This window comes from Rhinolophus sinicus, chromosome 16 (genome assembly GCF_057876585.1).
Source record: "Rhinolophus sinicus isolate RSI-liver-muscle chromosome 16, RSI-T2T, whole genome shotgun sequence".
NCBI lineage: Eukaryota > Metazoa > Chordata > Mammalia > Chiroptera > Rhinolophidae > Rhinolophus > Rhinolophus sinicus.
Window position 1 is genome coordinate 10,516,956 of NC_142516.1, and position 17,444 is coordinate 10,534,399.

The window sequence follows — 17,444 nt, forward strand, 5'->3', positions numbered from 1 at the left end:
AAACAGTGACAAACAGACAGAGACAATGAGACAGAGGAGAAGAGAGGAAGAGAGAAAAGAGAAGGGGAGAGGAGGAGAGGGAGCTGGTTGTATCCTAGCCCAAGGTCCAGCTGCGACCCTGGCAACTTGGTTATTCATTGCCTCCTAGAGTTTCCCCCTTTTTGCTTCAGCTAGTTGGAAATGGAGTTTGTCTCTGTCTGAATTTGTTCCTACTGAATCCAGGGTCTGCACAGAGCCTGCACATAGTAGGTGTGCAACCAACCTCTGTGAATGAACAAATACATGCAAAAAGAAGAAAGAATGTACAGGGTACAGGGAGAAAGATTAACTCTTTGTGGGGAGATGTCAGGAACTGCCTGGGCTGGGAGGTGATATTTGAAGTGGGCTTTCGAGGGTGAATAGGAGTTTTCTGGATGACAGTTATAGGAGTAGAAGATAGCAGGGACTAGGTTGAAAAAGGCTTAGCTATCAGACTAAATATTAGGACTTTTACAAATAGTGGCTGACCTACGTCTAAATCCTAGAGCTCCATCCAGGGTGTCATCTATGTGAGCGAATATACCGGTACCCTTAAAGCTCCTCTTGTGCCCCTCCTTCTACAGACACTGCTAACAGGAAGATCACGCTCTCCAACCCCACCCAGTGACTCTCCGAAAGTTGTCCTCACCGGGGTCTCTGATAAGCCCCCCTGTGGCTAGACCAGCAGATGGACCTTTTTCAGTCCTGATCCTCCCTGACCTCTGGGCAGCTTTCCACATTCTGACCTTGACCCTCACTGTTCTTCATGGTCTTGTCTTACTGGGCCCATAGCCGTTCCTTAAATGTCGGTGGCCTCCTGGGGCCTGTGCTGGCTCTTCCCCTCCCTCTGCACTCACCCTGGACAGTCCTATCCACTCCTTTGGCCTCACGGACCACTTATGGCTGAGGACTCCCAAATTTCCCCCTCCCATCAGCTCCAGACCCAATTACCCACTGGCTGGTTCTTCTCCACCAGGCTATGCTGTGGACCCTTCAGACTCAAACACATCCCAAATCGGACCCATCATCTTCCCCCTCCGCCCACTCTGTGCACCCTCACTCTGATTTACACAGCAGTTTCCCGGTCCACCCGCCTGTGAGGAGCAGATCCCTAGCCCCATGGAGAAGGAAACAGGCTTGGAGAAGGGCAGGACTGAGCCTACAGGTGGGTCTGCCAGACTTGGGGGCACTGCTGGAGTAGGACTCAGGATGGGGCAGCATTGCTCACCTCTGACCCCCAGGCCTCCCGCCGCTGGGGCAGTAAATGTTGACCAGATTGATTTCCACCATGCTTGGAAGTCAGCGGTCAGCTGCTGACCACACTGTCAATTATTCAGGCTCCCTGGGATTCCAAGAGCATCCATTTAACTAAAACACAGCTCCGCTGTCCTCACACCCCCAGCCTTCCTCAGAGGCCTGGGCAGGGATACCTGGGCACCTCCCCAGGCAGCCAGGCAGACGTCTGCCCTGGCCCCTCACTCCCACTCCCGCCACCCCATACATAAGCCAGAAATTGCCAGCTTCTCCATCCGCAAATCTCTCGGAGGTATTCCTGGGCCAAGGAGGGCTGAGGCCTTGAGGGCAGAGCTGGGACCAGCAGCCAGAAGTTCCTGAGGCACGTTTTGGTTCCATTCCATGGGACACAGAATTTTCATATAACCAGAGACAGACACTCCGGGAGGCAGGGAGCCCCCAGTCCCAGTGGGCGTATACCAGTCTGTAGCAGACCCATCATTAGGAGACAGAGCTATCCAAGGGAGAGACCCGGGCTGGCAGTGTCATGGAGAAACAACTAACATTTTAAGAGTACTTTAAAATTTGCAAAACTCTCAAGACATCTGTCATTGGGTGGCCTCAAGTCTCTTTTTGGAACCAGGTAGTACATAAATAAAAATGCATTCATTTGATAGTTGTTTATTGAACGGGCCAGGCTCTTTGAGAGGTGGTACAGGGTGGGTCAAAATATCAGTTCAACCCTGCCCTGGAGTACTAGGGCACTGAAAGCCATAATAAGGGGACTTATGACATGTTAGGAAAGGTTGTGTACGCTCGATGTGCTTCAGAGCACATTACCCTCAAACGACCCTGCAAGGCTGGTGCTGGAACTGTCTGCATTTCACAGGTGAGGGAAGACTTTACAGATGACGCATAGAGAGGTGCAAAAACGTGTCCAAAGTCACACAGCCTGTGCAAAGGATTGAGCTGGAATCTGAGTCCAAGCACCTGATCTCTAGCCCCTGCTGTCAGCCTCTCCAGTCAAAGTCGTGTGAGGGGGTTTGGTAGAAGTTAGGCAGATGATCACATAAGTAATGATCTAGTGACAGAGCTGTGGAGGGGAGCTCAGAGCGAGTGAGTGTAACAGGAAGAACTAATCTATCTAGGTTGGGGGAAGGGGTGACAAGTTAGAGAAAGCTTTCTAGAAGTCCTTCAGGAAGAGGGGTTCAATAGGGGAAGAGTCCAGGGAAGGTAGGATATTCTGAGCAGGGAGCACAGCCAGTGTGACGACCGGGTGGCTCCAGCACCCTGGCCAGGACCCACGGCGGCCAGTGCCAAGGGGAGCAGGCAAGCGCCTCAGCCGCCCTGGCTGGGCCCACTTCCTCTTTGTTTGTCGGCTGTATTTTTAGATCTCTTACTTTCCGATGACACAGTTGTGCTAGCAGGATCTGGGCCTCAGTCAGTTTTTTAGTCTCCCACCATGGTGTCTTTCTCAGCGCTTCCCCTTGGAGACCTGACTGCAGGCTGATGGGAAGCCTGGCTTTTCTCTAATGCAGTTACTCACTGTTCCACTTGGGTCCCAGGGGCCCGCGCTCAAATACCAGTGGACACAGGTCTCTCCACCTCTCACCTTTCCATCTGCTCTCTCTCTTTCTCCCCACCAGTTAAATTCCACTCTACTCCAGCATCCCTGTTTGTGCCAGATACTGGGCTGGACACTGGCAAGACAGACCTACAAAGCACATAAGCACCTTTCACATCTTGCATGCTAGAATCAGGGTGAGTGTATGATTCAAAGTCCAAACTGGGGCATGTATGTAATGAAAAGAGTGCTATGAACAATTGTACTGAGACCACAGTGTAAACCTGGGCAAACTAAGGTACAGGGTCGCCCCAATTAAACAGAAGGATGGAAGAGTGGGGAGAAGCTTGACAGATGGAGGACACGTAGAAGGGAGTCTTGCCGGGGGTGATGGCATGTGAAAAGACGTGGCAAATCTGGGGACGAGTTTATGGTGGCAATAGCCTGGTATTTGGGCCAGGGAGAAGGGATGGAAGGAGAGGCCCGGGTGGACTCCAGGTGGGAAAAAGTGGACAGTTTGGTACAACTAGAACAGGGTGGCAGAAACCTTGCAGCACTGCCACCCGTGGGCTCATGGCAGACATCACTAATTGATCATTGCACTGTCCCTCCCACTGATTCACCCTCCACACAGAGGGCCAGGGAACAAGGGGAAGACAACTAGAGAGCCTCCGGGCTCCTGGGTTCCTGGCCTGGCATCTGGGAAGATGGCGTTGACAGGCAGGTATAACGGCACAGTGGGAGGCCCTGGTAGCAATCATTGTTCCAGAGGTCCCCAGGGCAGGGTCACTAGGAGAGGACCACCCTGGGACTCTGCCTCAAGTGGCTGAGAGGCCAAACAGATTTGGTGGGTTTTTGTGTGGATAGCATCAGAGGCTGGAGAAAACAATCGTAAAAATGTGTGCCCCACCCATTAAGACCCTGCAGAAGAGGGGAGGGGCCTGTGGTGGTTCCCACCCCAAAGCTGAGAAATGGGAGCCCAAGAAAACTACATGTAAAGTTTGGGGGTGACTGCAAGAAGGGGAGACTGACACATCATTCCCTGCTTGGATGTCTGCTTAGCCATGGGCTGCCACCTGCCCCAGAGGAACCAGAGTGGGACATGGTGGCTCAGCCTCAGGGGAAGGCCCTTTGGGTTCTGGTTCTTGGAGGCACCAAGGCTAAGAGGAGGAGTCTGTAGGGGTGGGAGAGGGTGGAGGCTGCAATCTCGCTGCTACCCTCTCAGCCGGGACAGTCTCAGCACTGGAGAGATGTGGCAAAGGTACCAGCTGAAGGGTAACTGGAAGGTGTAGCTTTGTCTGAGGAGGGACCACCAGTGCCTGGAGGAGGAGCCTGGAATTAAGACCTTGGTCAGTGGGTCCTCTGGGGCCTCCACCCACTACCCCAGACCCATAGGCTTTGAGCTCAGTCCAGCACACTTGTGACTCACCAAAGGGGAACCACAGCCTGGCCAGGTGTCACTGGAGGGACAGCTGTTTCCCTCTTTCTTCTTCTCTAACCCCAGCCCTAGGAGTGAACCCAGAGAAGGGGTATGTGTGTAACAGAGAGACCACCCTGCCCTCCCTGGCACTCCATAACACACACACACACACACACACACACACACACACACACACACACTCTAAGGCCCTAGAGCTCCCAGTTTAGCTTACCTTGTGGATAAGGAGAAAGTGTAGAGTTAAATCTGAGCCTGAAGTTTTAAAATGACCAGCTCTTAACCAGAATGAGACAACTTTTATAACCCAAAGTGTCTGAACATGGAAACGACCACTGTGCTGTCAAAGGCACATGACTCCTAACTGGTGGAGGGGTTCATAGCCATTATTAGAAAAATAAAACTGGGCCATAACTGTGGTCCAATGAGCTGAAGTCCTTAGGAAGCTTTTTACAAAGGCAACACCAAAAGGGGATGGGATTGGAAGGGGAAAGATGTTGAGAAACAAGGCTGGAATGAGGCTGTGTTCAATGTATTAGGCAGAGGGACCCAGGAAGCTCCGACACCTATCTCTCCACTCACCCTGCCTGCAAGGTCTGGGGGAGCCATATCTACATAGGAAACTCAGGGTCACTGAGTTGTTGGCTGGGCTTGTGCCCCCAACCCAATGCTGAGCCCTCCCTAGGTCAGTTTGAGGCCCAAGGAGGCCGTTCCCTCCCAGGCCAAACCCAAATCTCAGGCTGCCATCACCTTAAGCGGGACGTCACCCACGTGGGACAGGCCTGAAGCAGCAGGGCCTCATGAATGACCTTCCAGCCTCTGGCCCTCACCACCATTGCCGTGTGGGTGAAAGGTAGCAGAGGGAGAGCACACATTGGATGGAAAAGGAAGAGAGAGCATCCACGTGACACATGGAGACACGCAGGGTGGGATCAGATTCCTCCCAGCACCCACCCATGGGCAGATGTGGCTCCATCGGGGCACCTGAGCCCCGAGGCCCAGCTCTCTCTTGGGTGGGGGTTAAGGAAAGGAAGAGGTAAAGAAAGGAGACCCCATGCCTAGGGCTGCAGAGAGGGGTTCAGATGAGGGCTTCTGAATTTGAGGGGTCTGCGACCATCCAGGGGATGATGATGTGAAGGCGGGGTCTCTCAGGAGATGGAAATCTGGGCGTCATCTGGCTGGAGGTGATGCTGCCAGCCTTGGAGCTAAAGCAGAGAGGAGGAGAAATGGCAGCGAGGAACAAGGAGTCTTGAAAAAGCTAACATTTAGGAGCGGGAGGAAAAGCTGCAAGAAGTTGCCAGGAGCCCTGCAGCCGCCAGCTCCTGGCCATCCTCCGGCTGACAAGATGCATCTCTCAGCGGCTCCGGGAAGACTTATGGCCTTGAGTCTGCCCAGGTGGGCAGCGGGACAAGTTGACCTCCCTGCTTCCTGCTCCCCTGCTCTGGCTTTGGCGGTTGCTCGGGGGCCCCCAGGCCAACGCTGCCCTCCCGCTCCGGGCCCAGCGTTCCAGACTTTCCCCTCATCAGAGTTTACCAGCCTGGTCTCATTCCCTCTCCGGAGTCCCTGGCCAAGTGCAGCCTGGCGCTCTGCCCTTCTCTTCTTCTCTCCTTAGAGCAGGAGCCAGTTGAGGCCCATCGGCAGACGTAGCCACAGGCCAGGCCCTGGGACCCTCCCCACCTAAAGCAGCAAAGTCAGTCCACTCTGCCTTAGAAGTTCATTTGCGTCTATCTTCATGCCCAGTTCTGACAAGAGAGTTTATGCTCTGAGTCAGAGACTGAGACCCAAGGACTCCAAGCCCCGCCCTGGTCTTTCTCATAAATGTCATCAGCCCACCCTATGCCAAACATAAATTAGAGTGTTGATCTTTAAACCCCAGCCCAAGGCTGAAAGCATGGGGAGCTGATATTCTCAGGGTTTGGGGCCTTTCTCAGTCTCAGTTTGCCGTCTGTGTGTAACCCATTTGTCAGCTGGGGCCTCCCGTCTCTTATGATTCCAAAAATATCAGTTTAAATCCATATTCCACACCCTGTGGAAATGCAAAGCTATCCCCAATACTTTGGAGAGTTCTGGAATGGTTTGCATTTTCACACTCCCCTCTGCATCAGAGCTGCGGCTTCTGCTAAATTCGTTTAGCATCTGGATTGGGTGGCTGACCCAGGCCTGCTGTTTTGTTTTTACATGGCTCTGACTGAGACATGGAATGCAGCCGGCACCTTCTGCTGTTTCCACTAGAAACCCACCCCAGAAGGTATTTGTGTAAAGGCAAGCGGAGGGAGATTTGGGGAAGTCAGAGTGAGGGTTTCAAGTGCTACAATTCAACCAACTTCAAATGTACATTGGACAGTCTTGTTCTTAAAAGGCCTTTGGTCCACCTACCCCTGGGAAGTTTTCATGGGCCCCTTTACCTCACACAGTTCCCCAGCCTTGCCCTGGTTCTGGTTCTTTTCTGTCGTCGTCTTTGCAGCTCTCTTCCTTGAGAGGCAAAATAGTGCAGTAGTTAAGTGCAGGAGTTCTGCTTCCAGGTGGTCTTGGCTCTGCATCTTATCAGCTGTGTGATCTTAGGAGTTGCCTAACCTCTCTGAACCTCAATTTCATCTGTAAATGAGCATAATAAATTTGAAGATAATAGGCCTGGTGGTGAGGATTTCATAAAGCCATGGGAAGCGCTTAGCAGAGGGTTAATAATGTTAGCTATTATCGTTATCGTCATCATCATCTACCCCACCAAATTCCTCTTACTGTCCTAAGAAGAACAAGTCAGCTTTCTCAGGCCCTATCCCTAATCCTGCCCATCTTTGCACACTCAAGCCCAGGAAGGGCTCAAACACAGAAAGGAGTGTTCTTTCAAAAGGCTTGTCCCTCTTGGCTCGGCCTTGAAGGCTGTCAGTTGAGGTTGTGAATGGGCTTCATTACAGGTGAATAGGCTAACAGTGACCCCACATTGGTAGATACTAAATAAATGGGATGTGCTTCTTTCGTCTTTGTCTCTACCTCCCACCCTCATCCCCATTAGATTGAAAGTAACAATCTGGGACCAGCAGTAGCAGATCCTGAGTCTGATGGGAATGTTTCTGACTTTACTGAACTATTTATTGGGAAGGAGGTGCTGTCTTTCAGGGGTTTCTATACAGCCTGCAGTTGCTGGGGGCCATGTTTTCTGCTGCATAGGAAAATCTACCTAAGAATGAAGCCAACACAAAGAAAAAGACAGCTTCTTAGTGATGACATTTGAGGTCCTAAATCCCACCATACCTGGACTTGTCCCTTGAGTTTCCCAATTATGTGAGTCCAGAAATCCCCCTTTGCTTGTTTAAGCTAATTTGATTTGAGCTTCTGCCATGTCAAATTGAATGAATTTTGACTAATAAAGGATTTCAACTATAAATGGGGTATATTACAAAACAAGGGGAATGTCATAGAATCCACTGCAGGAAGTATAACCAGAAATCACAGGAATGTAAAGGCTGCCTCTGATTCCATTTCTTTCTCTCTCTGAGGCCACATAATCTCCCATTTCTGCTTTTTCTCTGCATATTTGCTTCTTTTTATTTCCCTCTACAGACAAGTGTTTCTGCTAATTCATTGGCTCATCTACAAAAGATCCCAGGGCTGATTATCATTGGCCCAGATTGGGTCATGTGACCACCCTGAACCACTCATTATGATTGGCCAAACTGTGGGCCATTACCTCTGGATCTGAGAACTGGGGTCAGGCCCACTTATACCAAATAGACTAAGAGAAGGTGAAGAATAGTTTAAGGAACAAACACAAAAACAGAGTGTTGTTTTCAGAACAATGGGGAATGAATGCCAGGTATACAAAATTAAGACAAAAACACAAAAAAACCTCTAACATGGAGTTAAGTGAATTTTGTTTTACAAACTAACCAAGGCCTGAATAAGCTCAGGGCCAGCCCCTCGTCCCAGAGGAGCAGCTCTAATGGCAACTTTCACCTGTGACAACAGCTTTTGAGAGCTGCCATTGCTAAGGCTTTCTTTAATCTCTTTTCAAATCATACCACGTGCCGGAGGGAACTGGTTCTGACTCTGGCCCCAGCATGCGGCCCTTCCATGGCGTCATTTGAGTTATAAAGATGCCCCATTACATGGAATGATTATGGGTAGTGAGGGAGTTCCAAGGAGAGAGGCCGGGGAGGAAGGAAGGAATCGTGGATGAAGTGGCCTCTGAGCAGGGTCTTCGAGGATAGCCACTAAACTTCTCAGGGTGATAATCAGGAAGACAAATAGTAAGTGTTGGCGAGGATGTGGAGAACTTGGAGCCCTCATGCCCTGCTGGTGGGAATGTAAAATGGTACGACCTACTCTGGTCTAGCAGGTCCTTAAAAAGTGAACACAGAGCTACTGCTACAGGCGTCCCTTGGAGATACGGCAGGTTCTGTTCCAAACCACTCCGATAAAAGAAGTTGTCATTTTATGGCTAGTGGAGGGTCTTGCCTGCGATTTGTAAAAAAGGCAACATCTATGAATTGCAATAAAGTGAAGTACAATAAAACAAGGTATGCCTGTATATGACCCAGCAATTCCACTCCTAGCTATATACTCAAGAGAAATGAAAACATGTGTCCACACAAAAACTTGTAAATGAATCTTCATAACAACATCATTTGTAATCGCCAAAAAGCAGAAACAACCCAAATGTCCATCAACTAATGAATGGATAAATAAAATGTACATCCGCACAATGGAATATTCCACCATAAGAGGGAATAAAGTGTTGATACCTGCTACAACATATTAATAGATGAACCTTGAAAATCTTAAGTGAAGGAAGCCAGTCACGAAAGACCATATATTGTACGATTCCATTGATGTGAAATGGCCAGCATAGGCAAATAGAGACAGAATGTAGATTAGGGGTTGCCTATAGCTAGGGGGGAGGGGAAAGGGAGTGACATAATGGGGTTTTGGGGGATATGTTGAAAATTGATTGTAGTGATGTTTTCATCACTGAATACACTAAAAAACATTCAATTGTACATTTTAAATGAGTGAATTGTATGGTATATGAATTATATCTCATTAAAGTTATTACCAAAAAAGAATAGAAAAAAGAATATAGCAGGAAGTAGGAGAAGAGGGGCCTAAGCTGGGTGTTAGCTGGGAACTCAGGGATACCACAGCTGACTGTCTGAGAAGCTGGGCCCCATCCAACCGTCATCCCTTGGATTTCAAAACAAGTGAAAGAAATTGGGGGCATAAAGGGAAATGCTAACGTGAAAAAGGGGACAGAGGAAAATACTGTTTCTGAGGCCCTGAGGCAGTCAGGAAGCTCCACAAGGAGGCAAAGCATCAAGGTGACTGGATGCCAGCCTGCGTCACTGGCTCCAGTGTTTGGGAGAGATTTGGCGGCAGAGAGCAGCACTCTGACGTGTGCCCGTTTCCTTGGTGTGAAGGAGGACCTGCAGTCAGCACCATTAGTGGGGTCTGCTGGCTCATGATCATCCCCTCCACCCTTGCCCTGTTTACAGAGGTAGGTTCAGGGCAGCCATGTTTGTGCAATGTGGTCTTTGACTATAGCTGATTGTCCCAGTGTGGACCTGTGTGTGACCTGCGCTGACTCAGTCTGAGTCCCTTCTCTGGAATTTGGATCTTGACAGAGATTCCTTCTCTCCAAAGGGCTGGAATATGTGAGCTAGGGGGCTGAGACAGCCACATTCCCCTTCCCCCAACTCACTGGGGGCAGGGCTGAAAATAAGAGGAAGCTGGTTCCGCGGCTGAGTTCCCTATGGAAGTAGCTCTAAAGTGAAAGCACCTGGGAACCCTTTGGGAGCCGACAGGATATCTGTGAGCCTGCAGGGAGAGCCCGGAGCGACCAGAGCAGCCTCGGTGATGCAGGTAAGCAGGTGTGGAGATGTCCAGATGAAGCACTAATGGGAGGAAGCAGAGGGAGGTTGGTGTCCCAGAAACTTCCCTGGAGAGGGTTTGGGAATCAAAGACCATGGCTGTTGGGAACCACTGCCCTTGGCCAACGAATTCTAGGGAAGCAAAACTTCCACAAATAGTGACATGGCCTTGTTGGTGTTATCAATAATTAATATTTTGTGCCAGCACAGCCCATTATACTTTTCAAAGCATGTCCACCGCCACAATCTCATTTGATTTGCTCTTTCCCCATCTATATTGAAGAAAGATGTATTATGCTCTGAGGGCTACCATGCCCACAGCCCCTTCTAGAATAAAGCCACCTGTATAACCCACCCCTTGCATACTGGATTAAGGTGTGCAGCTGACACAAAGGCAGCCACCGTACAGGTGGGCCAGCAGCTTCAGAGGCTGCACGGCAGGACACCAGTAACCAGCTCAGATAACAGGGACCAAGGGAGCCAACATAGGCTCTCTCTGAGGGTTTGAGAGTAAGCCTCTGGAGAGAGGCAGGGCTCTGTTTTTGCAAGGGCAGAAGCCAAGAGACACAGAGAGGAGGCAGTAAGCGAAGCCAAGAATAAATAAGAAGTGGCAGCGGCAGCCAAGAGGTGGGAAGAAGGTAGGAGGGAGACATTAGTGGGCAGGAAAGGAGCAGGATGGTCGAGATGGAGAAACCAGTGGAGGGGCCCTAGAACAGAGAACGGCTTTGGCAGATGGCACCCCATAGCCTGGACACTAGACCAGCGCTGGACCCTGAAGGTGTCCCTCGCCCTGCACACCATTCCTGTCTCCAAAGAACATAGTCGGGTGGCTTAGATTTTTGTGTTCCTTGGTGTCACAGGAACTTCAGTAGGAACCACCTGAGTCATCTCTTACTCCTTAATGCAGCCACACACACACCCCGCCATTAACAGGCATGCTTCCTTTTATTGCGCCTGCCTTATTGAGCCTCACAAATGTTGAATTTTTTACATATTGAAATCAAGACTCTCCACCAGCAAAAACGATTATGACTCACTGTATTGTGATACTCACTGTATTGCAGTGTCTGGAACTGAAGCATCAATATCTCTGAGGTCTGCCTGCGATTCCTGGCCCCACAGGAAGAGAGGATTCCTGGCCAATGTCAGCATATCTCAGCAGGGTCCTTCCTCTTGTCTGCCCCCGAATCCTCTCTTCCCTAGAGGGGACCCTGGTAGGGGGGGACTACATGAAGGACTCTGCTGTGGTATGGTGACATCAGTCAGGATGTCACCTGCCTTCAGTGTGGACAGTTCAGGAATGTGTCTCAGGAAGGGTGACCAACACCTCGGTTAGTAGATGACCAAAGGAAGTCAATGAGGAAAGAGTCCTTTCTTCCTTCTTCCCTCCTACTTTCCCTCTCTCCCTCCCATTCTCCTTTCTTTTCTCCCTTTCTTTCCTCAAGCAAACTTGACTCTCAAATGCACAACTTGCTGACTCAAGCACCCAGCAGAGTCTGACCGGTGTCTCTGTCCCAATTCTAAATTCAATCTGATTGGCCCAGTTTGGGTCAGGTGACCACCTCTGGTCCAATCAACTATGGCCAAGGGAACAGTGTTATGTAGTGTTAATATGGCTGCTGTACCTTCTCAGAGAAAAGGGGAACATGGTTTAGACTAACACCTAAAATGTGTGTACTAAACAGAGAGAAATAAAATCAGGGGACAGGAATTAGCTTTTTTTTTAATTGGTATATGTTGAGTGCTCTAGAAAACAGTACATATATTTTCTTATTTATTTCAATCCTGACAACTCTGCGAGATAAGCATTAATATCTTATTTTGCAAATGAGGGAAATTACACTTGGGAAATTAAGGCACTTGCCCCAAGACATTGAGTCTAGTAAGGGGTGCAACTGGATGCAAATCCAGGGATTATGCTTTTCTTCTCCCACACTGCTTGGCATGACCTTGAAGTGGTGTCTCTGCCCTTGCTTTGCTAATGTCTCAAGACTCCAACTCAGCCTCAGGGAAAGGCCGTTGAAGCTTGCTAGCTCACATTCGTCAATATATGGATGAGGAAGTGGAGTCCAGAGAGGGGTAGCGGCTAGCCCACAGTCACACAGGGATTCCAAGGCAGAAAGGAAACAAGCACCCTGGTCTCCTAAGTCTCAGGCTGGAGCTCTCCCCTAAATAGCATGCTGTCTTGTGGGTATCCTGAGAGGCTGTTCCGTGGCATCTTTTCTCCCTGCAGACTTAAGGGGTGAGGCCACCCCATGCTGCTTCCTGTTCCCTGACCCTGCTTCCTCCTTCTCTGTTCATCCCCTAAATGTGATATTAGTGCTACCAGTCTTTGAACACTTAGAGTGTGCCAGCAAGTGAGCCGAGTACATGCTTGAGCTCATTACCAGGCTTTGGGGACAGGGCTGATCTGTGAGCCTGAGCCCGTGTAAATCCTACCTTCTTAGAGGGAAGTGAGGAGGAAAGAGGGAGTGTGGTACAGCAGGGCGACAGGGGCTCCAGGATTGACAAGGGATGCCTCACCCAAGGAAGCAATGATCAGCCCGGAGACATGAGACCATCTGGAGAAAAGTCGAACCACCAAAGTCAGAGAGGGGGTCAGAAAGAGTGTCCACCTGTGGCTATCTGACGTCAGGTCCTCAAGAACGGGGATCGGGGACCTCTCTCACTATATGACCCTCTAGTTCCCACAGGAAACCTTGAAGACTTTAAGCAGGGGAATGACATACCCAGTTTCTGGAAAATGGATTGGGAAGAGGCAAAAGGAAAACCAGAGAGATGATCACCTGGAAGTGAGGTAAGACAGCTTCCACTCCGGTAGGGGAGATGGGCAATGTATTAGGGTTCTCCAGAAAACAGAGCCAATAGGATATATCTCTACTTATATCTAGGGACTTATTATAAGGAATTGGCTCATGCCTTATGGAGGCTAAGAAGTTCCAAGGTCTGTATTTGGCAGACTGGAGACCCAGGAAAACCAGGAATATAGTTCAAGCCTGAGTCCAAAGACCTGAAAACGAGGAGAGCCAGTGGTGTAAGTTCCATTCTGAGGGCAGGAGAAAACCTCTCATAGACACACCCAGAATGATGTTTGACCAAATATCTAGGCACCCCTGAGGCCCAGTCAAGTTGATACATAAGATTAACCATCACAGGCAATAAGCAAGTAAATAATACACTTATATGTTCAGGGAACAATAGAAAAGTAAAAAAAAAAAAAAAAAATGAAGCTGGGTGAGGGACTAGAGAGCAGTGGGGACAGAAAGACAGGCAAAGAGAGTGTCTAAAATATTTGTTAAATGAATGGCTGAATCTCGAAATTCTATAAATGCTACTGTTTCCTTTATGTCCCAAATTACTTTGCCTTATGTTCGGTTTTAACTCTAGTGAGTGCTATTGTTGCTGGGAACTAAGGTATTTTATATATACATATATTTTAGAGAATCAGCAGCTTGAAAGATACCATGTTCACACATTCTTCAGGAATGTCACATTTGATATGGCCACAGGACACGCTTGACTTCTTTATTTATGATTTCTGGCGCTTTTCCTTTGCGGCCGCTCAGAATAGCTTCTGATCCTGCTCACTCACAGAAACGGTGAAATCAAATCTTCCTGCACTAACCCCGACCATAAGCAACTTTGCTTATGTAAGCTCTCCGTCCTCAGTGAGGAACAGCCAGCATGGTTAGAGCAGAGCCCCAAACGGATTTCAACTGCAGCTCTCTCCACATAAACATCCTTGCATACTGTTCTCTTCTGGTAAAGTGCATTCGTTTCCAGAAATCTCGTCGCAATCAATAAAAGTTGTGTGCCTACTGCTGAAGGCTAAGTTTCAGCCATTTGCTCTTCACTAACCTCTTTATATGCCTTTAAATGTTTTCGGTCTATCCCTTGGTAATATTCAAATCAATGTTCTGACTTATTTATTCCTTGGAAGTCTCATTTATCTCCCTCAGCATCGTGCCACTTCTGTTTGATTGCCTTTGCTGAACTTCTGCACTCTGGGCAAGGCAGTGGGCTCAAAGAGGTATTTGTTGTGTGGGTGCTGATGTGTGTATGTGTGAACAAATTGGCACGAGCGTGAGGGGGAGTAGCCTAATACGGCTGAAAACCCTCTGAATTTGAAATCAAACAGATCTAGGTTAGAGAGACAGTGCTTCCACGTTCTTACTGGTAACTTAGGGCAAATCACCCAGCAGGGCCTCAGTTTCCATACCTGTGAAAAATAATTAAATATAGGTATATACCCAAGAGAAATGAAAACATGTGTCCACATAAAAGTTTGTACACAAATGTTCATAGCAGCATTTTTCATAATAGCAAATGAAATCCAAATGTCCATCAACTGATGCATGCATAAATGAAATGCCCATAAAGTAGAATCCATGCAATAGAGTATTATTTGGTCATAAAACGGAATGACCTTCTGACACATGCTACAACATGGATGCACTTTGAAAACATTATGCTAAGTGAAAAAAGCCAGTCATAAAATACCATGTGTATTAGTTTGCTAGAGCTGCTATAGCAAAGTATCACAAACTAGGTGGCTTAAATAACAGGAATTTATTGTCTCACAGTTCCAGAGGCCAGACGTCCAAGATCAAAGTGTCAGTAATATTGCTTTCTTCTGAAGGCTGTGAGAGAGAAGGTTCTATGACTTTTGCCTGGTTTCTGGTGGTTTGCTAGCAAGCTTTGGTGTTCCTTGGCTTGTAGAAGCATTGCCCATCTTTGCCTTTATCTTCACATGGCTTTCTCCCTGTGTCCAAATTTCCTCTTTGTATAAGGACACTAGTCCTATTGGATTAGCCACACCCCTCCTATGATGTTATCTTAACTAATTACATCTGCAATTATTCTATTTCCAAATCAGGTTACTTTCTGAGGTCCTAGGGGTTAGGACTTCAACATATAAATTTTGATGGGACACAATTCAACCCATAACACCACATATTGTATGATTCCATTTATATGAGATGTCAAAAATAGGTAAATCCATAGAGACAGAAAGTAGATTACTGGTTGCCAGGGGCTGGGGAAAGAAGGAATTTGGAATGACTGCTAATGGGTACAGGGTTTATTTTTGAAAATGTTCTGAAATTAGATAGTGGTGATGGTTGCACAACTCCGTGAATATACTAACAACTAGTGAATTGTACACTTTAAATGGGTGAACTGTATGGTATGAGTTCCAGCTCAAAAAAAAAAAAAAGCTGTTTTTAAAAATAAAAAGTGTATTACTGGCCACTCTTCTGTCATATTAAGGTTATGCATATGTTGTGATAAAACGAAAGTGTGTTTGAAAAACTCTGGGAAGACAAAACACAATTGTAACCTTTGCTCTTTAATTTTCAAATTTGTATGAAACTTCAGCATTTGTTATGTGCATTCCATACTAACTACATGGTGAATTCCCTATTAATTCTAAGCCTTTCTAATGTAATGAGAATTCAAGCTCTCCTTAACAGCTAACTTGAACAGTCACCGCAAGCTCACTCTCCTATTACTTAGAGAAACATGTTCCCTAAACCTGCCCTGTGATTCCCGTGAAATGTTCGCCCTTTCTGAATGGACATCTCTTTTACTATTGAATTTATCTCAGTGCAGTCTCCGGAAAGCGCCTTCAAGCCTTCGCATTTTAAGAGACAAGTTTGTTGTTGTTTTTTTCCCCCCTGCATCTGTGCTTTTGCCCTTGTTGGATCACAGCTAATTCTTTCCCCAGAGGCCAAATAAAATTTCATGAAACAGTCAGGATTTCAGTGGCTAACAAAATTGTCTCTCCTCCTCTGACATGCCTCTGTGCATCTCTGCCCATCCCTAACCCCCAGGGGGAGCTACACAGAGCCTTTGTATCCCTTAAGCACCATCCTTAGGGACCATTATGTTTGTGGCCAGTCTGTTCAGCTGCCTTTGGCCACAGGAGCAACGGGCGTCCTCCTCTTACTCATAACCTTGGCTAAGTGCCGCATGCCTGCTGTAGGGTGAACTGTCTGAGTTGCAGGTCTCTTAGGCAACCTGTCTCCTGTTCTGTGGTGTGTGGGATCTCTGGGTATGAACTGCATATAGATCAATAGATCAAGTGCAGTTGCCGAATGCAACTTGGCAATCCCTCCAGTGCCCTTTTCTCCTATCTACCTGCTAGAGTTTATGCTTTGAGGCCTGATCAAACTGGGTCCCCATCCTAGCTCTCCAACTGCTTGCTGTGTCTCTTTGGCTGAGGTTCTTAACCTCTCTGGGCCTCAGTTTGTTCAACTTTGAAAGAGTAATGGCCCTTTTCTCATAAGGCTGTGATGTGGATGGAATGAGATTTTTCTGGTACATACTGGAGCCTGACTTAATGTTGGCCCTCTTTCTTCCTTACACTCTCCCCCCAGCCCTCGAGGAAAGCAAGATTTGAGCTGCAGAGTCCATCTTAACTGGACTGAGAACTAAGAGAGTGGAAAGAGCACTGCATTCGGGATAAGACACACCAGCTGAAGTCGCAGCTCTGGTTGTGACCTTGGGCAGACTTATCTGACCTCTAACTTCCCGTGTCACCAGGGTTGGGGCAAGGTGAGGAGAACATGGGCTCATGGATAAGAAACAGCTTAGAAACCTGTAGGGGGCTGTGTTGCTGGAAGTCTGCTGTCTTGACTGCCTTCCCAGCAGCTCTGTGACCTGACACCCCTCACACCCTGACCCAGGCTGCTCCTCACGGGACCGACACTCAGTTCCTCCAAAACTCACTTATCCAAGACCTGCTCAGGTTTCCTGGCTCTCAAGAGGGCAGGCCCCAGACCCCTATCTGCAGGCCCATTTGTTTGCCTGTCTCACCATCCTCCCAGCAGACCTTTTCCTCACCCAAGGCAGCACTGAGGAGCCCTGGGCCAGCCGCCGGTCTCCCATTCTCACCTTGCTCACCTTGCTGGTGGAGGGTGTGAAGTTCCTTAGGGACCCAGGAGAGTCCTCTCAATCATTCCTCACTCGGCCGCTGAGAGCTGTGGGGCCTCGGGCAGGCCCCTCAAGTCCTCTGCTCTAGACGCCTCCTCCGGGAAGTTGGCGACAATGGTAGCACCTCCTTGTAAGTGGCTGTGTAGATTAAATAAGTCATCACACTTAAGGAATTTAGGTCAGAGTCCTGCACATAGTAAGCACTCAATAAATATTTGATATTCTTGCTTATTCATTCAATTATTCACTCACTGGACACCTTCTCCCTGCAGGGTGCTAGAGACACAGATGACCCTGATGGAGACCCTACCCTCACGGAGCTCCCAGTCCAGAGGGGCAGGCAGGTGAGACCACAGGCCATTACTGTACATGGTAATAACAGAGTCAGTGCTGTGGC

At 48.4% G+C, this 17,444-nt stretch overlaps 1 long non-coding RNA gene across 4 annotated transcripts in view; it reads left to right on the forward strand.

Annotated features, from left to right (window-relative positions):
* LOC109446014 (uncharacterized) overlaps positions 1-17,444 on the forward strand; it is a 56,786-nt gene that overhangs the window by 12,050 nt on the left and 27,292 nt on the right. For 3 of the 4 annotated variants that reach the window (XR_016019182.1, XR_012495929.2, XR_016019183.1), the window contains exons 3-6: positions 9,888-10,106; positions 12,799-12,911; positions 16,492-16,669; positions 17,320-17,391. This is a non-coding gene — a long non-coding RNA (uncharacterized LOC109446014). The remainder of the gene's footprint in view (positions 1-9,887; positions 10,107-12,798; positions 12,912-16,491; positions 16,670-17,319; positions 17,392-17,444) is intronic. The other variant, XR_016019184.1, reaches the window with a different exon arrangement.